The 27,520-nt window shown below is 45.9% G+C and overlaps 1 pseudogene; it reads right to left on the minus strand.

Moving 5' to 3' along the window:
• Window positions 1-506: 506 nt before the first annotated feature.
• Window positions 507-24,123, minus strand: LOC120839576 (annotated as a pseudogene).
• Window positions 24,124-27,520: the final 3,397 nt, after the last annotated feature.

The following is a 27,520-nucleotide window of genomic DNA, read 5'->3' on the forward strand; positions in this document are numbered from 1 at the left end:
CCCATGGTGGTCACGTGAGTCTTAAGCTTTTCGAAGATGATCGGAGGACCGTACGGTGGTAGTGGGACTCCGAACGGTATCTGACGTGCGGTCCAAAGGATCTTTGAAAGGGCGCGAATCGGTGAGCTTGGGGTGGCGCGACGGCTGGCGGGAAGGACGGTGGAAGCAGACTCTGGCTTTGAGCGCTCTGAGCTTCGACTGAAAAGTGTTGACTCTCGACGCCTTCGCTGGAACGGGAGACGTTCACTGTGGTCCTGGAGTTAACGTCTCCTCGGATGCGCGATCCACTTATGGCTACGGTGCTTTCAGAGATGTGCTTGGCTGCTCGAGAAGGACTCTGCCGGCCGCTCCTCTCCCTGCGGCTCTGTAGCAACGGTTCCTGTCCGCTGGGATCCGCACTCCCGGCGTCCTCGGAATCCTGTGATCTGAGCACGTCCGGTTTCCTATACCGCGTTCGGGGCCGTTGGCTTGCTGAATGAGGCAGGAGGGAGGGGGAAAGAGGCGGATTAAAGCTCGTCAAGGATGACATCTTCATGTGGGTGTGCTGCCTGGTCAGGCGTTTTAAGCCTCTCGGAGCACGATCTCGACACGACGATGAGCGCCGCCTCGACGTCGGCGGTTGTTAGCGGCCGACTTGCTGCCGATGCATTGTTCTCTAGTCGTTGGCGACGCTCGGTGTGGAGTGCCCCGTGTAGATGACCCCCCCCCCCCCCCCCCCCCTATCATGGGCACCTGGTACAGGGCGCATAACCCGGCACGCTCTTCGTCGACGTAGGTCGACGGTGTGTCCTTTGCACACCGCTCATTCAGGGTGCGTCCGTGGAATGGTGCTGGGGCGTCGGTCGGCGCCTGTCTTTGTGGGACCTGTGGCTGTCGGTCCGAGCGCAAGCGGGAAGCGAACCCCCCGAGGCTGTGATGCTCCATGATGCACCACGTCGCAGCCTCATGGGTTCGGGGGCGTCGCCATGGGTGCTGAGGCGGCGGCCGATGGCCAAGACTGCGGCTGCCGGGGGAGCGCGACCGATGGTAAGAGGACCGCCGCGGGGTTGAGTGGCGTGGCCGTGATCACGGTCGGTCTGGCGACATGGCTGCAGATAGTTGAGGTCAAGAAGAGGCACAACTAGACAAGATGGGGACGACGTTACTGAACTCTCAACACTCTTCGCCACGTTCAATAAAGGGTTGGAAGTCATCGATGTTAACAGGTCCGACGCGTGCGCCGGTGATGGGGAACCGTATTCGATATGCGAGGCGTGTAGTTCGCTTTTCGACCACGAATGGCCCGTCCCATCGTTTGGCGACTGAAGCGGAAATTCCTTGGCTGGCGTTACAGAGTTGGTGAGTGCGTCGGAGAACTGGATCTCCGACAGAAAATTTGACATTTCTCCGGCCTTCATTATATTGGGTTCGTTGTCGTGATTGGGCTAGTTCGATATTCACCCGGTCCATTTTCACTGTATTTCGAATATTATCGCAGAGTCTTTGCGCAATCCTTGAATGTGATTGGCGCGGACGAGCCATCTGGCGCAAGCTCTATATTGTTTTCCATGGGTACTCTGATCTCCCGACCAAAATTCAATCGTGCCGGTGTGAATCCCTTGGTTCGGTTTTCTGTGGTATGGGTAGCAAAGGCCATCTCTGGGGTATTAGAGTCTCAATCGCGGTGTTCGTTAGTGTTCAAGATTAGCGTTTCCAGTAGGCTGCGATTTACTCTTTCAGTGATATTGGCCTGGGGGTGATAAGGGGAAGTACAATTATGTTGGATACCGAGAATCTCACAACAATTTTTAAATACAGTGCTGGTGTAGTAGGTGGCCTGGTCTGTTAAAAGGACAACAGGATATCCAAACCGGGAAAATGTTTCTCGAAGTTTGTCCCGTATCATCTTGGACGTAAGTTGACGCAGGGGATGAAGGTCGATCCACTTGGAGAAGTGTTCAGTGACCACAAGGAGGTATCTGTCGCCTTGTGGGCTGTGTGGAAATGGGACCATGATATCACACGCAGCAATTTCCCAAGGACGATGACTCTGAACCGTCAGCATGAAACCCAGGGGCTTCCCGCCTCGGGATTTTGCTGTCTGGCATTGAGGACAGCTGCGGACATAACGCAAGACAACGCGATTCATTTGAGGCCAGGGTGCAATTCGGCAGACCTTTTGGTAGGTTTTTTTTTTCCATCACTGTGACCTGCCAGGACAGCCCTATTGAAAAATATTTTTGACCGGAATGTCATCTTCAGTAAAAGTCTATTTTACTAGATTATGGGACTGTTTTCACTTCCAGTAAAGCCGTAGTTTACCGGAATGTCGGCGGATATTTTTACTGGAATGTCACCGGTTGTTTTACAGGAATGTCACCGAACTTTCACCGCAATGTCACCAGATATTTTATCAGAATGTCACCGGATTTTCACCGGAAGCTTATTTCCAGTGAAAATGTATTTTATTGGATTATGGGACTCTTTTCACTTCCAGTAAAGCCAGAAATTACCAGATCACCAGATTAGCCGGAATTTACCGTGTTTTTTCTTTCTTTTTCGGATGTCAACGAAAGGCACTTAGGAGGAAGCCGTGGTTGGCTATGTTTACCAGATGCTGGACGATTCGGTAACAATTAAAGTGGTTAGTCCATATAGGCCTTAAGGTTCTATGTATTTATTTAACAGGGTCGATACCAGTGAAGCAATTTGCACAGCTGTAGATAAAAGCATTCAGACCAAATAGGAACAACCAAGCTCTTTGCCGCAAAAGATTTCTTTCAAGGTACTCACAATGTCGCTGGGTAAATTTCTAGACGCACGGTAGTTCAACTAATAAAACCGCGGAGGTGCACCACACGGACACACACACGTATGCTGTCAGCAGCACGTTTAGCGAAAACCATGAACTCGCGGAGCGAACATCCGCCGCTGTTGAGAAATCCCGGGCACACTCACGATGTCGCCCCTGATGCCGTCGCCGCGGGTGCACCAGGCGTGCACGCTTAGCGAAAACCACGAACGCGCGGAGCGAACATCCGCCGCTGTTTTGAAATCCCGGGCACACTTACGATGTCGTCCCTGATGCCGTCGCCGCGGGTGCACCAGGCGTCGGTAGCACGCTTAGCGAAAACCACGAACGCGCGAAACGAACATCCGCCGACGTTGAGAAATCTTAGGCACAGTTTTTTTCGCTTGCTGCTGAAGACGGACGGACAAAGACGCGTAAGAAACAGGCCACTGAAAAATATATTATTTTCATCTGCACACCCAGCTGCTTTGGAAGATACAGGTCGCACACATGGAACGAGAAGCCGAGACTGAGCGTTCGTTCCTGGCCGGCGGTTGCTCGTTGACGGACAAAGAACCCGGTTTTAAAAAAAAAAAAGTCAGCAAAACGACTTTCTTGCATTTTCCCCACAAACCCAATGCGAGGGAGAGAGGGTGCGTGGGGACTCGTCCTTGGTGCAAGGCGCCAAAATTACACACATAGTCCCCGGCTCGTCTCGGCTTCCCCCTCCCCTCGCGTCGGCATCGAGTGAAGGTTCCTAAACAGGGAAGCAAGTCACCCGTTTCGGGTAAGATTTCTAGGAAAACCGGGAAGTCTGGGCTGCCAGCGACACTCCAGTGAAATCTGTTTGCTGGCAAATAATCTACCGAAGACTGCAGTGGTAAACTGGTTTCGGATGAAAACGGGTGAAAGTGCCCACGTTTTCGGATCGCCAAAACAGTTCACTGTACGCACTTCTTGAGGATTGCAACGTCGTCCCGAGCTAAACCTCGAACTCACGAGAATGCTGCCCCAGTGGTCTCGTACCTGCTCTGGCCCAGACTTTTGCCTGTCGCAAATATCAAGTTGCCGGTGATCGCTGCCCACCTTTTTGGATCGTCCAAACAGTTCTGTGCACGCACTTCTTGCAGAATTGCAACGTCGTTTCGAGCTAAAACACGCACTCACGAGAATGCCGCTGCATTGGCGGCCGCCATTCCGAACACAGTCCCCCTGCTCGTCTTGGCTTCCTTGAATTTAGCCGTTCCCCTTGCGTCGGCTTCCACAGATGTTCGGTGTCCGGCAAACGACAGTGGCTTCCGGTAGGATTCCAACGGTGGGTAATCGAAAGTGGTTCTGGTATAACTTCCACCGAAACTGGCTATGCTGGTTTCTGGTGAAAATGAGTGGAAATTAACCCGTTTCCGCCAAATGTCACGGGAAGCTTTTGCCGGATTTTAACCGTAAGTGGCTCCGGAAAAAGGTCCAGCGAAATCTGGTTACTAGAAGTGGCGGCCGGTAATATTTCCACCAAAGACTAATAAACTACGCTGGTTTCTGGTGAAAATGAGTGGAAATTGACCCGTTTCCACCGAATGTCACTGGATGTTTTTGCAGGATTTTTCAATAGGGAGTGTCATGAAAGTAACTTATAAAAGTACGCCGTAATATTTCCGGCACGACTACACGGAATGGCGAAGTGGTAGGGTCACCCTCACCTGCTTGAGGTATGTATCGAAGTAAAAGGCCATCGGTTACTCTGAACGTAGGTGTCTGTGGGTGCATCATTCATGTCCTGTCCACTGGAACTGGGTTGATTTAACCGCGTAGATATCTGCTGGCACCGATCGTCTGCTCGCTGGGCTCTGAGCAGCTGTCCCCGGTCACGACTACACCCCAGGAAAGTTCCTCGTTAGTAACAGCGACCAACTCCGTCGCCTCTTTCTTTTGCTGGGATGGAAGGGGGCCCGTGCGAGACAAGGAGTCCGCCGCAATGTTGGATTTTCCAGGCCGGTACTCAATGGAGAAATTGTATCCCTGTAAGGTGAGAGCCCATCGAGCTAGACGTCCTGCTGGGTTTTTAAGATTTTTCAGCCAGGTCAACGCTTGAATTGTAAAGGTGGCTCCGTCAAGGTACATATCGAACTTCTTTAGGGAAAATATTATTGCTAGGCACTCCTTTTCGGTGGCGGTATAGTTACGCTCCGCTGCCGACAGTGTGTGGCTCGCAGATGCAACGGGTCGTAAGGCCCCATTATGTTCCTGTAGAAGCACTACTCCTAGTCCGTACTCGCTGCCGTCGGTTTGTATCACAAATGTGGCATTCAGATCGGGAAGTCTGGGGGACGCTGTATCGGCAATGGCGACTGCCAGCGTTCTGAAGGCTTCCTCGTGAGCAGCAGTCCAATTCCATGGGACATCCCGGCCCAGCAGCTCATGAAGAGGTCGGGCCGAATCGGCACAGTTCGATATAAGCTGGCGGTAGAATCCCACCATGCCAAGATATTGCTGTAAACTCTTTTTGTCCTGAGGAGTGCGAAATTTTATCATTGCTTTCAACTTCTTCTCCTGTGGATGGAGGAATCTATCATACCTGCCAAGTTTTACGATTATATCGTAAAGTGTCCGCTTTCCAGCGCTTTCTTACGGTTATCTTATTAACAACAATATTTTTACAATTTTCCGCACCCCGTGTAAAAAAAAAAAAGTTTTTTTCTCGCCTGTTTACAAGTTGGGGTTGGCAACACTGGTACATTCACTTGTATGCCAGGACGCGCAAGCTACCGCTCCTCGTTGTGAGGCAATTGTGATTGAGGTCAGTGTTGTATGGGGTGGTATAGCCGCTAACATCCATCCATCCATCTTAATCCAATACTGTTCAGGAAATCTCCTTTGTTGTGGCGACGTGGGTTGTGGCGAACGTTGTGCTTTGTGTTTCTGGAACTTTTACTCATGGGGATCCCTTGAAACCATCTTTGGTACAAGATGTCAGGAAAAAAATACTTGCAAGTGTTTATTCCCAGCTATTCAACCGACTTTCCATTTATGAAGATGTCGCGTAGGGGCGAAAGGTACGGATTTGGTAGTCTGTGTTCCTGCAATGTCAACATTTCCCACGCTGGTATGTGTCGTTTGAATACAAAAAAGCACAAGGACTCTGCAAAACTAGTTGAAGCCTAGGAGAAGCTTTGAGGGTACTTTAGTCGATGAACGGATTACGACACTACCAGAGCAGAATGCCTTTTTACGGCATTTTTGTTCGAACACAACGTGCCGTTCACAGCGGTTGTTGTGGAGACGTTAAAGAGCAAGAACTTTGCTCTTTAACGTCTTCGTTAAACCAGGCACAGGCGAAAGAGTGTTCAGCAAAGTGAAGAAGGCACAAACGCAATTCCGCTCCTCTATGTCGAAAAACACTCTTGAACAGTTGTTAGTTGTGAGGTGCAGCCAGTCCGGAAAGTGCCATGAACAAGTGTTCAACAACAACTTCCTAAGAAAAGCAAAAGCTGCAACTTCTTCAGTGTTGGCCCAACCTTCAACTTTTAAAGAATAAGACATTTTGTGCAATGTATGAGGTGCTTGTGCCCTAGTTGAGGCATTTTTCTTACCTAAACGAAGTTTTTTGAAGAATAAAATAGTTTTCGTATTTCTTTACACAAGTGTAGTGTTTTTGGCATCCCCTGTAGTATTTTCAGCATTGTAGGGTTGACAAGTCTGCATGCTCCACCAGGAATCCAAGAAGCGGTACCCCACTTAAAGCCAGCTGTACTTTGTTTGGGTTAATCGTCAGTCCTGCATCATTCATCCGCTGCAGAACAACCTACAAATGGGTAATGTGGTCGTCCAAGGTCTTTGAAAACACCACTACGTCGTGCATGTAAGCCATTGTACAGTTAAATTTAGTATCCCTCAAGACGGTGTCCATGACCCTCTGGAAACTTGCGGGAGAATTAGACAGGCCAAAAGGAAGTCTATCGAATTCAAATAGGACCCTATGGCAAATGAAGGTCATTTAGGAGTGTCAGCCTTGGCAACAGGAATCTGGAAAAACCCTCTACTACAGTCCAAGAGTGGTAAAAATGTTTGCCGATCCCAGTGCACACATTACGGACGAGATCAATGGGAAAGGGTATGCATCCCTTCTCGTTATGGCGTTAAGAGGTCGATCATTTGTTCTAATGCGCGGTCAAGCAGCTCTTTTTAATGAACACTCAAGGGGCGCGCGTTGAATCGAATTGGTCGGGCATCCCCGATATCGATTTAATATTCTAGTATATTAGTCTTCCCGGGAATCTCAGTGAACATGTAAGAAAACGGCTTCAGCACTTTCGCAAGACGTTCGCGCTGAATATCTGTCCCAGAGAATGAACTGAAGGCTACACGTATATTTTTTCCTACGTCGATGATCAGCGAAACGTCTGCATTTTGTTCAGAACAGCGTGCTTCGCCTCGTGGTAGACGCTCTGGTATTGTCTGAGGTCTCACTGGAAAAGTTAAAGGGTTTGAGTTCCAGCCACACCGGTATTCTCCCATTGCGAGGTCTAGGATGATGCCCTCTCTTGTTATAAAATCCCTCCCAAGAATGATGCCACAAGCAATACCTGGTAGGTAAGTAAGGTATTGCTGACATTTCCGTCCATCATAGGAGAGTTGCAAGCGAGCTCCCTCGCTAGCGGATATTACTTCGTTCGATGCAATGCGGAACTTTCTTTTTGCGAGGATCGCATAGGTATACTACGGTCTTTACACGATTGTTTTACAAAGTCTCCAAAAAGAGATATTGGGGCACCCATATCTGAAAGGGCTGCAATTTTCTGCCAGGCAATGTCAACTATGATGTAAGAATTTCTGGCTCCGTTTCTGGTTCGTCGCGTCGCATCAAGAGATGGAACAAAATCGATTGGTGCACAAAAACTAAATGTCCAAAGCAGTTTGGCGGGACTCTGTTTCCATATCACTGCCCGATGATGGCCCACTTACCCGCCAGACGCAAACCATGTTTGTAGTGCCGTCATCATCGCGATGAAGCGGGCAACCCATTGACCGGCCCGTCCTATCCACTCACTACTGGAGCGTGGCTTGGGTCTGACCTGTCGCGGGTTATTGTCCCATGATGTACGAGCTGTCCTAGTCCTAAAACCGGTATTCAATTTTGATGAGATACTCAGCTTTGCGATGTCATGCTGAGTGATTCCGAGAACGTCTGGGTTTTATAAACAAATAAGTGGAAATGCTTTGACGGGCGGTAGTTACAATATTAGACCCAGTAGAAAAGCACAATATATCAATATGTGGTAAAACAACAAGTAAAAACAAGACGCCAGTTGAAAAAGAAATAACCAGAGAGGGTGGATTACATACAAATTTAGAAACCAAGACGGATGACGGTATAATTTTTTCGTTGGAGTTATTTCAAATACATATCAACATCGGCACTAAAAACAACAATGTTTGTTCTTTATATAGATGTCGTCATATTCTCGAACTTTTCAAATCTATTGCGGCGGCCTGTGTCACATTCAGAGAGTTTCATCTTTCTGTGATACCTATGTTTATTTATGAGGTTTACAAAATCGAGCTTCAGTTTTGCTTTCGGTTCCTGTGGAACGTTGCAGAGGCAACGCGATATGCGATATCGGCAGCCGGTGGCGTATACGGACGACGCGAAAAATAACTTTTTTTTTACACAGCCAACTGTGCTACCCAACCTTGATATATGCAGCAATATAATATTTTCAACGCATTGAATACATGATCATTTGCAGCGTAACACCCTATTTTCAGAAGTTTCTGTCTACGTCAGTTTGTCCATTCATACCTCCGCGGTGCGCAGATGGCATAGCATCTAAGCTCAACCGGCTTGGTTACCATGACCACAAAAGCAAAAAACGAAAAAAATACCCAACTAAATTCTGAAAATTGCATCAATACATACTCATCCCCACCATAAGGAATAAAGTCAAAACATATTTCCTTGAAGGCGATCACCCGCCTTAAATTATTGTAAGAAAATGTAACTTTTATGCGTTCTCATTGTAAATATAGTGCCTTTAAGATGTCTCTCTTTCATGGTGTTATGAAGCGTTGTGATGTGTTAATGTCAGACATGCGTTTGATGATTTTGTTGATAATGACGATGTTAATGTCAATGAATACAGGTTTTTCTTGTTTTTCTTTCTTTTTTTTTGTTTTATTGCGACGCATTGCTTATGTTTATATGTTTATATGGATGATATTGATCGGAATGGTTTACTGATGCCTATGTTTATTTCTATCTTGTTGCTAAATTATTGTATGCTGTTTCTGTTGACTGCTATAAGGAGGGGGGGGGGGGGGGCTGGCGGCCTCGTCAGAGGGCTTTTTTGCCTTCTTTTCCTGCAGCCCCCCAGACATATGTATGACACATGCATGTCTGAAATAAACTATTCTATTCTATTCTTTTCTATTCTATTCTCAATCAATCCCAGAACCTCTCGGTCAGTAGCCTGACGCTTTACCCCTGCACCTGGTTTTAAATCTTGCAAGTTCGCCGGCTAATATGATCTACTTCTACTACACTTACCAGTAAACTACGGTCTTTGTAATGCAAGCATGATGATGTAGAGGCAATTGATGGCAATTAAACCAGATGTTCGTCACTCATTCACAAAACATAATTGTTTTATCTGCACAAGGCTGACCGATGGCTCGTACGTGCATTATATAAATTTAGGGATAAATGTTGGTGTCGATTTTTGTGCGTGTTTAATGCCTGCGGCGTAACAATACACAGAGAAAATTTCTTCTGCATTTTGGCTGTATCCACCTCGAAACTGTAAGCATATAGCGCTCGGAGTAATTTGGGAGAGTTTGGCGTTTTGCTACGCGCCATCATAATCACTGAGAAACAAAGAAGCAAGACATCAATGAGAACAAGGAAGTTCAAGAAGGATACAAGATCTGACACAGTACCGACAGGCCGAAATCTCATGTCATCAATCGCAGAGATTTAACTCTGTATTATAAGGCGGGTGGTACAAGTGCTTATGGCACAAGACGTAATCTTATGCAAATGTGTCTGCGGGACGAAAGTCTTACTATTCAAGAAAACATGTCTGAACATCCATATCCAGGAGCCACAAATTCCAACTCAGAATATTTGTCAACGTTAGGCGTCCTGATTTATGTCGGCGAGCTGGACAACTTTTTTTTTTTGTATTTCAAGGTGATCAATCTTTTACGCCTGACTAGCAACACGGTTTTGGTAAATAATTATAAAACAAAAACTTTAATCGAATTCATTGGCCCCTGTCAATGCGAATTATTCGGAGGTATGGAACAATGGAGCATTATTCACTTCACCGTTAACACGCGTTATCACTAAAAATAAACAAGACAAAAAAAAAAAAAAAAACTAAAAGGCAAAGAGAGCTGTGGTGTTTTCATTTGTAGGTATTTCCACAGGGGCGGATTCTTATTCCGCTATTTGCCGCTAATATGTAAATTAGAAAAACGAAACCCAACAATGTACACGATTCTTTCGTGGCTTGTCATGGTTCAGCCACGGGCACGCATCTATTACCTTCTATGGTAAATGTTCTTTGGCAATTGAAAGGCTAAAGTTACGGCCCCAGCGAAAGAATCAAAACTTTGGAGTTGACACTAGTGTACGTCGTCGGCGCGCCCCCCTCCCGCGAAGTGCTGTCACGTTCGTCGCTTCGTGGTTCTAATTGTGTTGAGCGGGCAGTGCGCTGATTGAAGGTTGCATTGGTGTTGAATCGGAACTACATTGTAGTGCTCAAAGACAGAAACAAAATGAAGAAATCTGGACACTACTTTGCGTGGCGTTCTTTCTTTGCCAAGCTTTGCGGAAGCGCAGCACAACAATTAACTGTAATGCCAGCCGCTACCCAGAGCTTTTCGCACATTTTCTCGATTTACCTCTTTGTATAGCTGCCATTGGAGAACGCTATTTTAAAACTCATTCCGGGCGTACTGCCTCCTATCTACGAAAATGGATCTCACGTGTTTCGAAAACGTTTATTTTGTGTAGATAGCACACCATTTTATATTTAAATGTTTGCGCTCGAACGAAGTAAACTTTAAACAATGCTCCCAGGTCTGTCTCTGGCCGGGATGGACAGGACAAATTCTCGTAATCACCAAGGAATGTTTAGAAAAGTATGGAATTGGTTGAATGCATTGATAACAAAACTAATCCATGTTAGGCATCTGCTATGACATTGCACCGTTCCAGTGAGACATATACTCATTTTTCGCTTCGGAACATATATACTGTTTCTGCTGCCGCTCTCTGGGATATTTAACGTGCTAAATGTTGATATTGGACCCCATATATCCTCTTTTTCATATATGTCCCAATTAACCATCATGATTAGTCCCTATTCAGCCTGCAGGTGGCTTTTCAGTATCGCAAACAATGATGAGTTACAACGATGACATAATAGTAGAACCTTTCACATTCTAAACATTTAGTGGGTATATTTAGATGGGGATCCGAACAATAACGACACCCCAAAAACCTCCAATTCTCAATCAGCTACCTGTCGTTTTGCTTAGTGGAATATGATTTTGATACGATGTGATGGCGTTGTCTAAAGTCTCGGGGTTTGGGAATCATGTTTAATTTACACCAGCTCATTTGCACCCGCACATTTATTACTTTGTGGCCGCTGTTCGTTGGTCACCATTCGGCTAAGACACGGTTGTTAACGGAAAATGTCCTATTACTCTGGTGCAATAAATACTGGCCATTCAAGAGGCCGTAATGGAGCCCCAAACGCCAAGTGGTCACGTACTGAATAAATAAAGTACTGACCGCAGAACGCTCTCCACTAAAGCTCCTGCGATTCCGCGAAGCGCAATCGGGCCTCGTGGGTCTTTGTGCAAATGCCGGATTAAATGTATGGGGCAAAGCTCTCTTCGGAGGCATTGTACAGAGAAAGCTCGCTGCTTCGGTTGTATACGATTCATTATCCTGAATGACCTCTTTGGTGTATACATTGCGCCTTGGCGCCTTTTTGATCAGTCACCATTTGCAGAAACGTGAACACCGCTCGAGACCAGGTCTGGCAGAACGCACGAAAAGTAACTGACGAAGCCGACTGGTGGTTATAAAGTCGATTCGACGCAAAACTCTTCAGGCCCAAATTAAACCCTCACGAATTCACTCTAAAACACTGAGTGTTGTTGGTGACGTAAAAGTACCCTTCCCAAATATTTTTTGCAATAACAATTTCTTGCTGCATGTCCGACGACACCGATTTTTTAAAGAAATTATGTGTATTAGTTATAAGGCAAGCAAAGCACAATTAAATGACTCATTTTTACAAAAAAAGTTCACTGCTCCTCGAAAAATTGTTACACACGTAAAATATTCAGTATTCAACGAAATAAAACTCATAAAGGTGGTCGGTCTAAAAACGCTTAACGGTTATAGATAGTATAGAATTCATACAACAAGCGAATACAATTTAAAACAATGTTTATTAAAAGTGAATTTGTTTTTGCAATATTGCTAATTGCCAGTTTTGAGAATATTAGAGAATGTTCAGCTTAAAAGCGAAAACCAGAAGGTGTCTGGTCTAAAACTACATAATTTAAGCCTATACCTAGCGAGTAACTAAGACAGCAAAACAAGCAAAGTTTGAAAGAAGTAGTGTTTTTACCAGCAGGAGAAGTATATTCTGAACATTGAGCTAATTAGACCTCATTGCGCTATACCACCAGCCCGGACCAGGCAATAAAGTTTGATCTGACAAGTGGCGCCATCTTACTGGGAATGTTTGCAACTTTGAGACGACCCGCTTCCGCGATCATAGGACCCGATCTCGAGCTCGAATCTCCGATCGCCGTTATGAACTCTGAAGCGGCACTAGTATCCGATCGCTCGATGACATGGCCTTCCAAAAGTTGCCCTGGTTGGGCTCCAGCCGTGCTCGCTAGTAGCCGGGCGAGGCGCCCTCTGTTCACTGCTCTTGGAGCAGTGAACAGCAGTGAACAGTCTGAAAAAAAAAAAGATTCATGAGTGACTGCTGAATACAAAAAATGTATAGCGATAAATATGCCAAGTGATGTTTAGCAAAAATGTATTGAAAACAAAATTTAGCATTAATTTTCTAATGTTTTTATTCACTTTCAAAACAATCAATTCTTGCAGGCAAAAACTCGAATTAATTTGATAAAAGTTTTGGAGGACAAGGTAAGACGCGAGTAGATAGGTCCGATCATCATTAGTGTGTGCTTTATTATTTCGCTCATCAAATGGAAAACAATCAGACGAAAATAGCCTAAAACATAACTGGAGACTCTTGGGAAAGATCAGTACCCGGTTTCATGGATGAAAGAAGGTTCACTGAGAACCTCATTAATCAAAAGTGAATGGTGCCGGTGCCGGTGCCGGTGTGAGATTGTTCTTAGGAAGACGCAGACGACAGCACAGCCATCAGCTATTATCGTTGCCTTTATATATCTTACAAGAGGGAGTATTCACAGGGCGCCATATTTCATGGCGATGTTTAGAGCGCATGCTCAGAATGAGATAAATTAATAGCGTACTAAGACCGGCGATCATGATTGTGCGCTTTCTACACGCGCTCAGCAGCCGCGCACACAGCAATGCCGCCAGTGAATATCAGGTTGCCTCAACGTCCTTTAGTTTAGGGTAGGGTTCCCTCATGTGCGCTTTTATTAGGACGATGCCATCTGGCCATTCCGTTCCTAAAGCGTATTTTTATGTTTTAATTTGAAGTTCGTGAAAGAGCGTTTAATTCCAAGCGCTTTTGGCGCTGACTGGGCAACGGTTTCGAATCTTGTCTAAAGTGTCCATAGTGGAGTGGACACAGATGATTGGTGTCAGCAAATCATTATTTCACTTGTACGTCGACCGGCACCAAATCAATGAATAACTGGTTCTTCCCGACGCCGATAATACTGTGGCATTGGGGCGTTGCAGTGAATCGGCATCGAATACTAACGGGCAGCAGGTGTTGGTCATCGTGCCATTACGACTTGAGTTCCCCTTGGTTTGTCAGATGACGTCTCGCTCGTAGAAGTCTCCCTTTAAAATTTCTGTTGAACTTCTTCTCGGACAATCTCAGCAGTAGAAATGAAAGCTGGAGGACTGGTGGCAAGAAATAGTTTCCTGATCTCCTCCCGGAAAATGTCGAGGATAATGTCGCAAATGCCTAAGACGCTGCCGTTGAAGTTGCAGCTGGACGACTCGAGTGTCGAGCCGCCGGTGGGTTGTTAAAATTGACGGGCTCGGGCATGCAGTGCATGTTCAATATTGGAAGACTCGGTGATGAATCCTTCGAGTGTTGTCAGAGGGTTGCGGACAAGGCTGCCGAAGATGTTGTCCCTCAGATGAGGGACATGAGCATTCTCAGCTTCAATTGTCTTCTGTAGCATGAGGGCCCGCGCGGGCACTCGATCAGGCGCAAAACAATCTTCCATAAAGGCGATGACGCTCTTGTTGGAGCCGTATTTTGGACTGAATCAGGTATTTGGCTGTCTCTCGTCGATGCTGGCTGACGAGCGTGCGCTTCGCCTTGATCTTGCAGACTTCCCACGACGTCAAAAAAAGATTCGTGCGTCTAAATCCAGTGCCTGGCAGTTTCTTCCACGAAAAGTACATGTCCTGCAGGTGCTGGCCGTTTGTCCCCTCGTTGTGGCAAGCGACACGGTCATATTGGTCAATCCAGGCCTTGACGTATCACCTCGCCGGGAATGGGCGTCGCAGTGCGAGGTGTGACGGGCATGCAAACAACGGTAAAAACGGACGCGGTCTGCTGCCACGTGTTTGCCACCCTTGGCTTAGTCCGCTTCGGTTTTTCTGGCAGGAGTCTGAATGCCCATGATTCTTCCTAGCAGCGACTGGCTCATATTTCAGGGTCTTTGTTGTCTATTGGCGGGGTTCGCTCTTGTCAGACTCGCTCGTCTTGCAATTTTTCTGTCGGGCTCGGAGTTCGGCTTAATTCACAGCTTTACCGGTGTATAAGACACAAGACAGTCGGCCACCGATTTCCCGTTGTCGAGCCACCCGTCTCAGCAGTCGCCAGGGCGCACACGGTCCCCCCCCCCCCTTTTTTTTCAAACATCGTCCGGCATGTAGGTGACTTTGTCGTCGTTGTGGGTGTTAGGGGGTGGATGGTGCTGCAGGTTGGACTAAGGTCCGGTCGTCGCCGCTAGAGGAGCGCGATGGCCAGTTCGAGCTTGCGCTTGCCGAGCCAGTTGATCCGTGTGATGCGGTCAGCGTACGCGCTCTCCCCATGCAGCACCCCTCATTGATGTGCCGCAAGGGAGATTTCGTGAACCCCAAAGGAGGCGCAGCTCCTCCGTTGTGTAGAGTACAGCCGCTCTGTGGCGAGGCGATCCTGCAGGGTTCGCCACGCCACAGGAGGAGTGTGCTCCATACCTTAACGACAAATTTCGGGCTTCGATCGAGCCCGGCAATATTCAAATATTGGTATAGCTACTAAAATTTGCAATTTGCGATACATATTTTATCCACTACAGAAAATTGACACCGAAAAACGCCGAATTTGAGAGGAAAAAAAACCGTAATACTATATCAGAAACCATAATCTTTTTTTTGCAAGTTATTTAAACTGGTCTGGCCTTTAATAATAATTGATGCCAAGACTGCAATTACAACCTGACCCTAAAACCAATTAGTAAAACTTTATTAGAATATCATCACGTGATTTAAATCAATCACTTGATTAAAATATCATATCCACCAACCCTGACGACTATGTCCTCATCTAGAGTCCGCGGAGCCGGATGAATAAACACATGGTGAAACCTGCACTCGTCTGGCTCACACCCCGTTTAAAGAAAAAATATGTTCGAATCAAAAACATGCCTTATACTTTACGACTTGTCTGACTGTCTTGCTTTCACCCTCATGCAATGCATTGCTAGATGCCTTTGAAGCAAAATAAAATAAAGGAAACAAATAAAAAAATTGTAGGTTTAGGCAGCGGGAAGTTTTTCAGCCTTATTCGGCGTCTGTTGTCTCCGCTGAAGATACGAAATGTATTCCAGCGCACTACACTTTGTTTCAGCTTATGTCCAGACGCTGCAGAGGCCATTAGCTAATGAAAGCAATCAAGCAGCCTCAAAAACGCAATTCACGTGGCTTTTTCCGTTCGTGATTGGTTCAGCGATGATAGAACGCGCACATGAACACGACGGACAACACGGTGGTGGCCTTTTGATTCTGTATGATTGGCCCCATCATCCCATAGCGTCGGCTGCATCTGGACTTAAGGTGAAACGAAGTATACCACTGCTATGCTGGGGTCTCAACGCTCATCAGGCTGTAGTGATTCACGACCGCATGCCGGTGCGATGCTCATCTAGGATGATACGGGCAGGGGTAGGAATTGAACCTAGGATCCTTGGATTCTGCGGCGTTAGCTTTTACTCAACATGATCAGAGCTGCTGTGCGTTAACACACTTGGCCACCGATCCCCATTTTGTAGGCTTATACCTCTAACGCCTATTTGACTAGTGCAATCGAATTATTGACAAACTAAACATATTTTTTACTTTGTGCATATCGCATTGAAAAGTACACTTGAAGTAGATATTACTTACTGATATATATCAGATATACTTTTTGGGAGCTATACTAATATTTGTATATTGCCGGGCTGGGACGAAGGGCGAAATTTGTCGTTTAAGGGCCCCTGCAATCATATTTAAGCGTCTACCTTTTTTGCGGTATCCACATCTCTTGAGGTTCGGGCAAGCCAGCGGGCACAGAGAGAGTAACCAAATATCAGTGAGTCATATTTTAGCCGGACGACTCGGAAACCTCCTCCACCTACGAGGGCGACCCGCGTTGCCGAAAGCGCGCAATATGTGACGTCTTTGGTCCTTGGCTTACTACTGGTCAAAGCCGCTAAAATCTTTTTTTTTTTTTTAGTCCAGATACGAAATATAAGAGTCGCGAACCGTTTGAATTATGTTTGCAAGTAGTTTTTGTTCAGTATTTTAGATCAGAAAAGAAACAATTGCAGTTTATAAAGTACGGAAACAAGAAAAAACCCGTCGACAAACCCTCCACTAAGGGGCGGAAAAAACGGCGCACACTAAAAAAGGGCTAGTGGGATGAGGCTCCGAGTCAAAGCCGACGAGCGGCGAGTGTAAAAAGGTCTCGGATGTACGCGGCGGCGCTGCGGTCGTATACCGGCTCGAGCATCCGACCGGTTCCGAGCGTTCCGAAGACTTTCGGCGCGGACTTGGCTGGCGATTTGGCCATTTGGCGGTATGGAAGCGCAAAGTGGCTCCCGTTCTGAACTGATCATTACCCTGTGTTTGCTGTCGTTTGTGGCCAATGAAGTGTTATGCCGAATTAGCGTTTAATCGCGGAGCAAATGCAATGCGAGCCGCCCTGGCCGCCCGCTTCATACAGCCTATCTAACACGTGCATTAGTGTCGCCCTCTCGAGCCGTCGACGCGGAGTGCGGCAGCCGTGAGCGCTCGATGAGCTCACTACTCCTCCTCTAGTTCACGGTCACTCAAGCCAGAACCTACGACGTCATGAAGGAGGTTATTTTTTGCTTATTTTCGTAATTCTAATTTGCCTATAACTTTTAAAATAAAGCGAAATTTGAGAAAAGGAAAGTTCCATTAAGTTATTGCGTTGAGTGCGCTCAGGTTCGGTGCAAATTGAAAACCAGTCAAAAAGTTGTTGCAGGGCCCCTTTAAGGTATGGAACGCGCTAAACAATATAAAAAGTAAAGTGAATACACTGGGAACAAATTTTTTTTTTAATAACCCTGCTCACTTATACTTTTCGTGCATTTTTTTTTATGAAGCACACAAATCGAACTGACTTGCACACTGCAATTATACATACTTAACGAGGCCGCAAAAAAAGGCTTCAAGTTCTTGCGATTATGGTTCTACGGTTCATAGTACCAATGGTGGCACATGAGACCAACGCGTGTCAGAGTCGCTGGTATCGCTATACGCGGAGAAACATACGAAAAGAGGGAAATAAGAGCGCTCAGAGACGGCAGTATGCAGACCTCTGACTGGAAGGATTAGGGGGTAGATGCAGAGCTAGCTGTTTTTGTGTGTACTCACTGTTCGAACGCGTTCGGTCGCGAATGCCGAACTCCGGACGCCGGAGTTCGGCGTTCAATCGCGATTGTAGAGTGTGCAGGAACAAAGTCAGCTAGCTTTCTGCCTCCGCTCTAATCATTCCAGGCAGAGCTCGGTGTTCTGACGTCCCCGCTCTTCCTCGTCTCCTCCTCCTCCTGAGTTTCTACCCGTATAGTGACTGGCGCGCGTCTCCGACTGTTTTTTTTTTTCTCTCGCCTTCCACGATTCTGGTAGTGTCAAAGCAGCTATTGTGGATGCGGCAGACGCCTGCTCTGCTGCTGTTCGTTCTCCCTCTTGACATTCCACGCAAGCTTCGGTATTCAGGCGTGTGAATTCCGTGGCGAAAGCGGAACTCGAGTTCCCTTGCACTTTTTTATTTAGACTTGAAGAAGCACGCGGAAGGATGGTAACACACAAAAGCGTGATAAGCCGGCTTTTTCAACGTCATTTGTTTCGCACTTCGGGACCAGTTTTGAGGTATGGGAGGACGCTATCCACACTAGCCGAAGACGCGTTCTTGACTTCTTGAGACGGTGGGTGTACTTGTCCGTTATTTTATTTTGTCCCAGTCTAGAGTTTTCATTATCGAGACGCGTTCCAGTAACCGTAGTGTCGCGTAGTTCGCGAACCGTTAAATCTAAAGCCCCTCTATCTTGGGAATAGTGACGCCATTCATTTTTGTGGAAACGCTCGAGATGCGTGCCGCGCGCCACTTCTGGGAAGAACATGGCGTCTGAAATCTATCTCGGTGCTGCACGTTGCACGTGCCTCCTTCATTGACGCACATTGCGCTACTTTTGAAACAGGAAGGGGCTTCAGTTAAATCCAGGGATCTCTTCGACCAGCTGGCCGTAGTACGAGGAGTGGGATGCGTCGAGTGTCTGCCACCTCCAAGATCGGGACGGCGATCCGTGGAGTTAGTTCATCGTGGAATCCCCAGGCCTGTACCTATGACACCACATAAAATGATACAAAGAAAGCAGACCGAGACGCTGTTCATGCACAGTTGTGCAGCAATATGATTAGATATGTTAGACAGCAGAGAAAGGAACTGCTTTTGTACATGGATTGCGGCTTGATCACCATCGCTATATGCGAACCAGAAATAGTATTTGTTATTGGGGTTCTGCAGTCTTGACTAAATTGCAGATTTATTTCACGGTTTTAGGACTCTGCAGCCTCGATATATATTCACAATTCGCACGGTAAGTCTGTTCCAGTAATCTGCTGAGTGACAATGAACAGTTGGATGTACTGTAGTTACGACCAAAGAATTTTTTTTAATGATCGCCAGGGGCGTTTTTAGCACTATATAGATGAAGTAGTAAAAATAAAAAAATAAACGGCAATATATCTGTGTAATCAACCTAAGGAGCAATATTTATTTAATCAAAATTATAGAAATAATTGTATTTTCTTTACGTATACTGAGCGTTCGAAAATTCCAGCTTAGTGATGCGAAGAAGTTTCTGTGTATACGACATACCTGTGAAAATTAATACGAAGAAGATAAAAAAAAATGGGTTCAAATCGGATTGTTATAAGAAGAAGATTGGGCACATAAGTTTTCTTGGGGGATTTTGAGTTCAGCCTGTATGGTTTACAGTGTGGAAGTTGGTTGTGTTCGGTGTCAAGGGCGTATCTTATCTCCAGGTGTTGAACATTGTAAGTAGCTTAGTCTGTCTGCTAGATGTCCGTAGGTGTTTTGTATGTGCAGTTTGGATCCCTCTTTATCGTTTCTCTCTGTTTGAATGTATTTATCGTAACGCTCGCATCACTAGATTTCCGCTGCATTTCAGACAGTTGTTTTTTCCTTTTTTTTTTATTTTCCCCCTATCAGGGTTCACGGGTATATCGTTTCTAAGCAGTTCGCCTGCGCTTTCTCACTTCTGACGATTCTGTGCGTAGGCGGTGCTATTTGCTGCTCCCCATTTTCGGCTTGACGTCATAGGCACGTGATCTGTTTATAGACCAACACGCAAACAAACAAACTATTACGTAACTTACAATTCCCTTCGCTTTTATTTCTAGTCCTTATCATCTTTTCTTTTTTTTGGCTGAGAATTCAATTTAAAAGTTTTCAGGGCCACTGAGGCCCCGCACATCGTTTTAAATTCATCTATATCAAGAAACGAACTTTTAAAAATAAATAAATGTACATAGTCAAATATTACTAGGAACGTCAGAAGCGCTAACGTGGTCTTGGCATTGGCATTTGTCTTTTTCGTTGGTTTGCTTTGCAGCGTTCAATCTGCAGCATGTTCTGTCCGTGGGACAAAAATAGGTACTGACATTTAAAAATGGCCTTTCGGGATGGGAATATAGGGCTGAAATGAAACTATTTTATATGCGTCCTCTTTCTTTCCAAAGCTTCTCTTTGTGATTAGCAGTTTGCAGGTTGAAGGTTGAATCGTCTATGTTAAAGAGTTTACGTGACGGTGATCGATGTAGAAAGTTCTTTGCGACCGTTTACTCTTGAGTTTTTTTTAGTACAAATACTGTACAAAGCAAATAGAAACATTCAAAACTAAATGTTTTCAAGAAAACGGTTTCGGTAGTCTATAAATCACTTCGGCTGTTTTAGACTAAGGGAACCGAACAACGTATGGCCTCCTTCGATCTGTGTTTTATGCTCGTTCCCCTTATTCTTAACTCTGCTTTTGGGTTTGTATTGTGATCAATAACCTTCTGAAATTCCCTTCAATCGAACTTCCAGACGCTTGGCGTAAGCTATGCTGAAATGATTGATGCATTCTTCGGAAAACAGCCCTCGCCAGATTTGTGTAACGTCGTCACTTTTAGAGCCGCTGGCAGCAGTTGGAAGCAGAAGACTACTGGGAAGTTTTCGTCGTCAGAAATTTTAAAGAATTTTACGTGAGCCTCATTTCTACAAACTCCGCTACGAGGTTTAAAGTAGGAACACTTTAAGAGAGAGACGGAAATATATTTTTGGAATAAAACTATACTTTGAGAACATCGCTGAATCTGTGTGGAAGATTGAATTCTCTTTATCCTGCTTCTAATTTGACTTCACGTCTTATCCAAACATAATTTAGATAGAAATCAACATCTTCAGGGCCCTACGAGGTTGACTGAAGCAAGGGACTTCAAGAGAAGAGTTTTGTCGTCACGGCATAAATCCCTTAAACTGAAGTCCCCTACGTGTTGTGAAAGAGGGGTTTATGGGGCGAGTTTAGGCAGCAACCCATGACTTCCCTCATCATTTGCTCGTTCCTGGCGTTTAAAGTGCGCCAATTCTAACCGGAGTCCTTATCAAATTGGGATTTCCTTACTTCTTTCCCTGGAACTTTGTACTCAGAATTTTCTTATTTATTTTAACTTATAGTGCCTTACTCCTTTCCCCGGAATTCCCTTGACTTACGTAAGCACACCAGCCAGACGCGTGGAACCACCGGCTCGGCAACTGTTTTTTTCTTCTTTTTTTTATTATTTTAATAATGAATATTTCAAACTCATTTGATTCCAAGAAGTAGTTTGCAGCATTAAAAGTACGATGAGAGAAACGTCAGAAGCACCAGTATGAAAATTTGTAAAAATAGTATACACGAAGTCAACTCTGTTACATCACGGTGCGGTGGTGGCGCGTGAATCGCACTTCCGGTCTGGGGCTGTGGGCGGAAATCACCATGCGGGACGTGCATTCCTGCGCTATTTTGAAAGAAACCAGACCAAAACCTGCCTTTTCGTCAAAACGCCACGAATGGAACTCTATCAAAAGAGTCGAGAAAGGTTTGAAAGTCAGTTTTCATGTGCTTGGTTCGTTTGAGAACGTGCATATGAGCAGCGAAAAGGGAAAACCAGACGCCGTCGTACTACGAATGCTTGCGCGGGGAGCACTTTTGGTTGAATTCACGAACACTTGTCGTCATCAGATTTGTTTGTTTTTTCCAACGCGAAAGCGAGAAAACTGTCAAGTTCTAGGGACCACCTGCGGAATACGCTCCGTACGTCTTCAAGTTCAAACGGCCGCCAGATCGTTTGAACTGTCGTTTGCTCTTTCAAACATTTCTGCTTGTTGCCTGCTCTTTCAAACTACACCGGCCCGTAGACGAAGCGTTGGCCCCGTAATTGCGATAAGAATTGAGTGCAGGCATCAAAAGACGTTTTAAGTGTGATGGTTGGTTGGAAAAGTAGGCTGGGTGTAAACAGTAGATACAAACATTTGTTGTTAATTGTTACCAGTGGCCATCACCGACTTGTTATGCCTGATTCACTTGGTCCAATTCTGCTTGCGATTTTGAGTACTGACGTCGACCATCTCAGCTACTGTTCACGGTTCTGCAGCCCAGGCGACGTCGCGGTTGAAAATTGCGAGCGGAATCTCATAATGTGAATCAGGCTTTAGCGTCCATTCTGCGGCGTCCAAGCGGAATGAATCGCCGCATGTCACATTATTCACACTAGGTTTTGCGGAGTAACAAGCGTCGGTGATTGCGCTGCGTCCTCTCAAGTATTCAGACATTGCCAGCTAGACGTAGACAAAACGATTCCAACGCGAAAAAGAGCACGGGGACTCACACCGACGCCGACAACATCGCATTTCAGTGGTTTGTTTATAGGCGACGGCGAGCTCCTTGCCCACACTCCATCGCGCATGCGCAGTGTCTGTGTTGTCCACCAGGGGCACTCCGGTTTATTTGTAAACATAAATTGGTCTATATGACCTAGAAATTGCTTACACCTTCAGATTTGTCCCTCGGCTATTCCAATACACCAATCACTTCAAATGCTTCCAGATTTCTCCGCTACCCAGCCTGGAAGGTCAAGGTGAATTATTTACATTCCCGAAACTCCACAATGTGCCTCTTCTTTTCCGATGAATAATTGCTACCTTTAAAATCTTACTTCTTACTTCAGTGTACCATTGGCCCTTACTTATGACAATATAAGTTTAGAGATATACTCTTTCGAAAAAGCTCTTTCCTATAGTCTGTTGCAACTCAAGAAAGTAGGGCGAGGGTAAGGTGGGCCGGGAAGGAGGAAGCAGGCGGAACACTGGAGAAGAGAGGGCGATACCTCTTTTTCTCTCTAGCGTTCCGTTTGCATTTTCCTCCCCGGCCCGTCTTACTCTCACCCTACCTTCTTGAGTTGCAACGGACTATCGCCAGAGCCTCCGCCAATATATCTGTTGTGTGGGGCGACATCTGGGGGCTTCTGTCGCATCGTGAAGTGCACCTCTCTCTCTCTCTCTCTTTATATATATATATATATATATTGTCACTAATGAAGGTGACGAGAAGATGAACAACGAACTGAAAAATAAAGGTTTAAGAAGCAAACTTGTGCCAAACGAAAAATAAAGAACGAGCGTCGAGGCAGCAGAAAAGCGGGCGGCGATTCGGCGGCCTGACAAAGAGGAAGGGCGACACTGACTCGACAAGGTCGCGGGCAGCTGCTTATCTACAGTGCGTCACAATCTCGAAAGTTCGGTGAAGGAAGGTTCGAGCGTCGCTCGCTCGGGGCGAGGATGAACTGGCGCTTTCGACAACAAGAAATCAGGACGAAAGTTACGTCCGGTGCAAGAATGAATGCGAATCTTCTAGAAGTCCGTGAGCGAGCGTTGCTCTCTTGGCTCTGCGGGCGGCATTATCCCCCCTTTGAAAATTGCATCGCCCCGATGCAACGCGAAAGGAACTACGTGGGCGACTTCGGGTCGTGGCTGGCGGGGTCCTTATGGTCGGGCCCCGTCGAGGAGCACCTCGTAGTTCAAGTCTCCGAAGCGGCGAATGACCTTGTAGGGTCCGAAGCCCCAACAAGCCCCCAACACTGCTCAGTGGGAGCGACTTGAAGGGGAGTTCGAAAGGCTGTGGAATTTCCCGAACTGTGTCAGAGCCCTGGACGGCAAGCATGTGACCATCCAAGCTCCACCTTGTGCAGGCTCCGACACGTTGAACTATAAAGGGTTCCACAGCATTGTCTTAATTGCAGGCTGCGACGCCAGCTACAAGTTTACGCTGGTAGGCGTTGGGCAACCAGGGCAATATAGTGATGGAGGAATCTTCAGAAACTCTGAAATGGGGCAGTCCATACTCTCTGGAGGACTTGGTCTCCCGCCGGCTGATTAGCTGTTCCAGACATCAACCAAACTGCCTTTCGTCTTTGTAACAGATGAAACCTTCACCCTGCTCACCAACCTGATGCGCCCTTACCCTAAGAAAGATCTGAAGTTGAAGCCGAAGGTGTTCAGAAACAGACTTTCCAGGTCGAGGAGCGTCATTGAAAATGCTTTCGACATCCTAGTTGCACGTTGGCGCATCTTCAGACAACCAATCCAGGGGTCTGAGAAGACCCTGGATGCCATTGTCTGGGCATGCGGCAACCTTCAGAACTACTTAAGGGTGTGCGATGAAAGCGAGCAGGGGGAACGTCGCTACTGCCCTGCTGGTTAAGGCGCGTTCATACTCTTGCAACCGAGTACGACCGAGAAAGACTTCTTGGGACCGGATGCACTGAGCGGAGCTGGTCCTAAGAGATCGCAAGAGGCTTAAAAACCGGTTTGGTCTCTCTCGGTCGCACTCGGTTGCAAGAGTGTGAACGGGCCTTTAAGGTGACCGAGAGGAAGCGTCGGGGGCCATAACCAACGGTCAATGGAGGGCTGATGCCGCTGACGGAAGTGCACTTTCAGATGTGACCCGCCTTGGCTCAAACAATGCATCTGAAAGGAACAAAGCAGTGAGGGAGAAGTTCACTGGATTGTTCTGCTCCACGCATGGCGAAGTAACTTGGCAGTACAAGGTGGTATTCAGAAGCTGCATGCCTGAGAAGTAAGTGCAATAACCCACTTAAAGAGGTTATTTCAATATTTTGTTTTTACTACGTACTTCCTTTTTTAGAATTATTTTCGTTGAACAGACGCTAGAGAAAAGGGGGCCAAGCATCTTGAATGCCAAGGTACTTCGTTTGGCATTCAAACGAAGTACCTTAGCATTCAAGGTACTTCGTTTGCACTTATTTTGGGCATAAATTTGGCAGGAAAACGTTCATTTGGTAACGGGATAAAAGGAAAAGCAAGGTCATGATTTTACCTAATTTAACGAGCCGTTCAGCTATGGAATTGTTTTCATTGCTATGCTTTGCTAGAGTTTTTTTTTTTCTTTTTACAACGAAATGGAAGGCAAAACATTTGTTAAAATTTTGGACATGATGTTGCCATAAAATTTTAGTGGCTTGGTAAGACTAGAGCCGCTGAATGTACCCAGGGTACCGCATTCCATATCGTCCGCTTGACTCGAATTTGAGCCAATGGAGCTTTTTGACTGCTGAGACTTGTTCTGTGGTCGGGGGCAATTTAAGCATGTGCAAAACATTTACTTTCGAGAGAAACTCGTGAGAAACTACTCAACATTCGCTGGGTCTTTTCGTGTGAAGTAGCTTTTTGTGTGGGTAATTGTGCAGATGATAAAGCGAAAATCTTGTGTTTGTTTTGGCCATCAAAGATTACGAATATTAGAAAGAATGAAACATATTGCAAACAAGAAATGGTGTCTCCTATGTATCCAGATCCAACTACTGACTTGAATGTTAATTCATCATCTCACGTCACAATAGTAACACTTTATGAGATAGTGCCTCAAAATGACGGCGCCCAAAATCACAATAGCTTCGTTTCACTGCCCCAAAAGGACGACTCCCGACATCTAAAAAGTAATGCTGCTTTGCACTTTTTCGCGATACCACGGCACGCCGACTTGCAACAACGAAATAGTAACTTCGCTGTTCTGTGCTTCAAGAGAGCGGCTTCTCAGATCACAGTAGTAGCATTTCATTGCACTGTGCCGCAACAGGGTTTTTAGAAAAAACAGTAACTTAGCCGCATTGCGCCTCAAGAGGGCTGCTTCTCAGATCACAGGAGTAACAGTTCATTGCAGTGTGCTGCAAGATGACGGCATGACGACCCCTCAAACAACAGTAACTTAGCTGCTTTGCGCCTCAAAAGACGGTTTCTCAGATCACAGTAGCAATATTTCATTGCACTGTGCCGCGACAAGAGGGCCCCTCAAAAAAACAGGAACTTAGCTGCATTAAGCCTCAAAAGGACGGCTTTTCACATCACGGCAGTAATATTTGATTGCACTGTGCCTTGACAAGACGGCCCCTCGAAAAACACTAACTTAGCTGGATTGCGCCTCAAAAGGACGGCTCCACAGATCTCGGCAGTAATAGTTCATTGCACTGTGCCGCGACATGAAGCAAAGATTACTGTACTTCCCAGTCAGCAATGGTGCATTTATGCCAAGGCCATCATTGATCAGAACACTGCGATTGCTAGGGGTAGGCTATATTTCGGATTTTAAAAGAAAATAGCAAATCAAGCCGAAAATAGGGGTGGGTTACCTCTCGGAGGTCTCTCGGGATTTTGCGGTTGTGGTTTTGGCCGAATATTTCTGAATCGAATATTGAATAGTTGCTGCGCCTCTCTCCATGCCTTTCATTACTGTCACACCATGGTTAAACAAAAATTCAGCTGAACTCGCTAAGGTTGTTCCCAAGCTTCTAATTGCCCACTTGTGAGGTCCGTTAAATTTAATCTAGCTATAGTTATAGACTGTGGCCTCAGACAGTCTAATGCCTACATTAAGATGACAAGTAAATTACAGAATTCTAAATATTTTTGCTTTATAAAAATATTTTCTTGCCTTCTGAATTAAAACAAAACAAGCACAAGTAACGAACACAGGTTGTTAAAACAATGCTGCCTAACATAGACCCCTGCTTAAAAGCCACAGTTAAATTCTGAAGATTTTTCTGCAATATAAATATCAACAATCACAACGTTTTTTTTTTTTTTTTTTATTATTACGCTAGGCGCACACGTGCGTTATACGACTTTGAAGGTATGTTTCTCGCATAAGTGTGCGGCTGCACTGCGGCGAAGCGAGCCTCAAAATTATGGTGTCAGCTCCGCGGGTATTTCTTCTCCGCAGTGCATTGGTGATTAAGGAGAAGCGCACTCAAGGGGGCTAGCCCGCCACGATCAACACTTCGAAAAGTATGAATATTGCAGTTAGTTTTGAAACCAATATTAAATAGCGTATGACGGGAAACTAGTATGTGATAATTAGAGTTTTGGTTCAGCCCTACTCATTAATTTTCAGTGCCATCGCCAAAAATGACACGTGCCAGACACGTTCAGTTTCTTTTTGAGAACAGCTCCCTTTAGGCGCAGACATGGCACAAATTGTGCACAAATAGAACCTTTGGAGCAGCATGTAGCAGGGTTTTCTTTCTGGCGAAGTTTGGCGAAAATGGCGCAGCAGTTCCACCACTGCGCGTGGTTCGAGTAATGAAAACTGTAAAAAGGCCTCCAACCCAATTCAAGGTTAAGGAAAAAGAGCTTAGTACAGTAAACTCTCATTTGAGCGAACGTCGGCTGAACAAATATTTTAGAATAACAAACTTTAAAATAATCCCCGGCCATTTTCCTATGAATTCTTACATGAGGCTCTATTGCGCCAGAAAGCGAAAGCGGGCAAAAATGGGCTCCATTTTCCCATTGAAATTTTCAGAAAATCACTTATAACTTTTGAAAACGGTATCGGATCGGGCTGAAACTTTGGCACCTGGTTGCGACCTCTAGCGCTCCCTTTGGGCGGAGAATGAGCGTTCGGCGATGCCTAGTTTATTTTTGCGGT

This window comes from Ixodes scapularis, unplaced genomic scaffold (genome assembly GCF_016920785.2).
Source record: "Ixodes scapularis isolate PalLabHiFi unplaced genomic scaffold, ASM1692078v2 PGA_scaffold5__190_contigs__length_132052651, whole genome shotgun sequence".
In the NCBI taxonomy this organism is placed as follows: Eukaryota; Metazoa; Arthropoda; class Arachnida; order Ixodida; family Ixodidae; genus Ixodes; species Ixodes scapularis.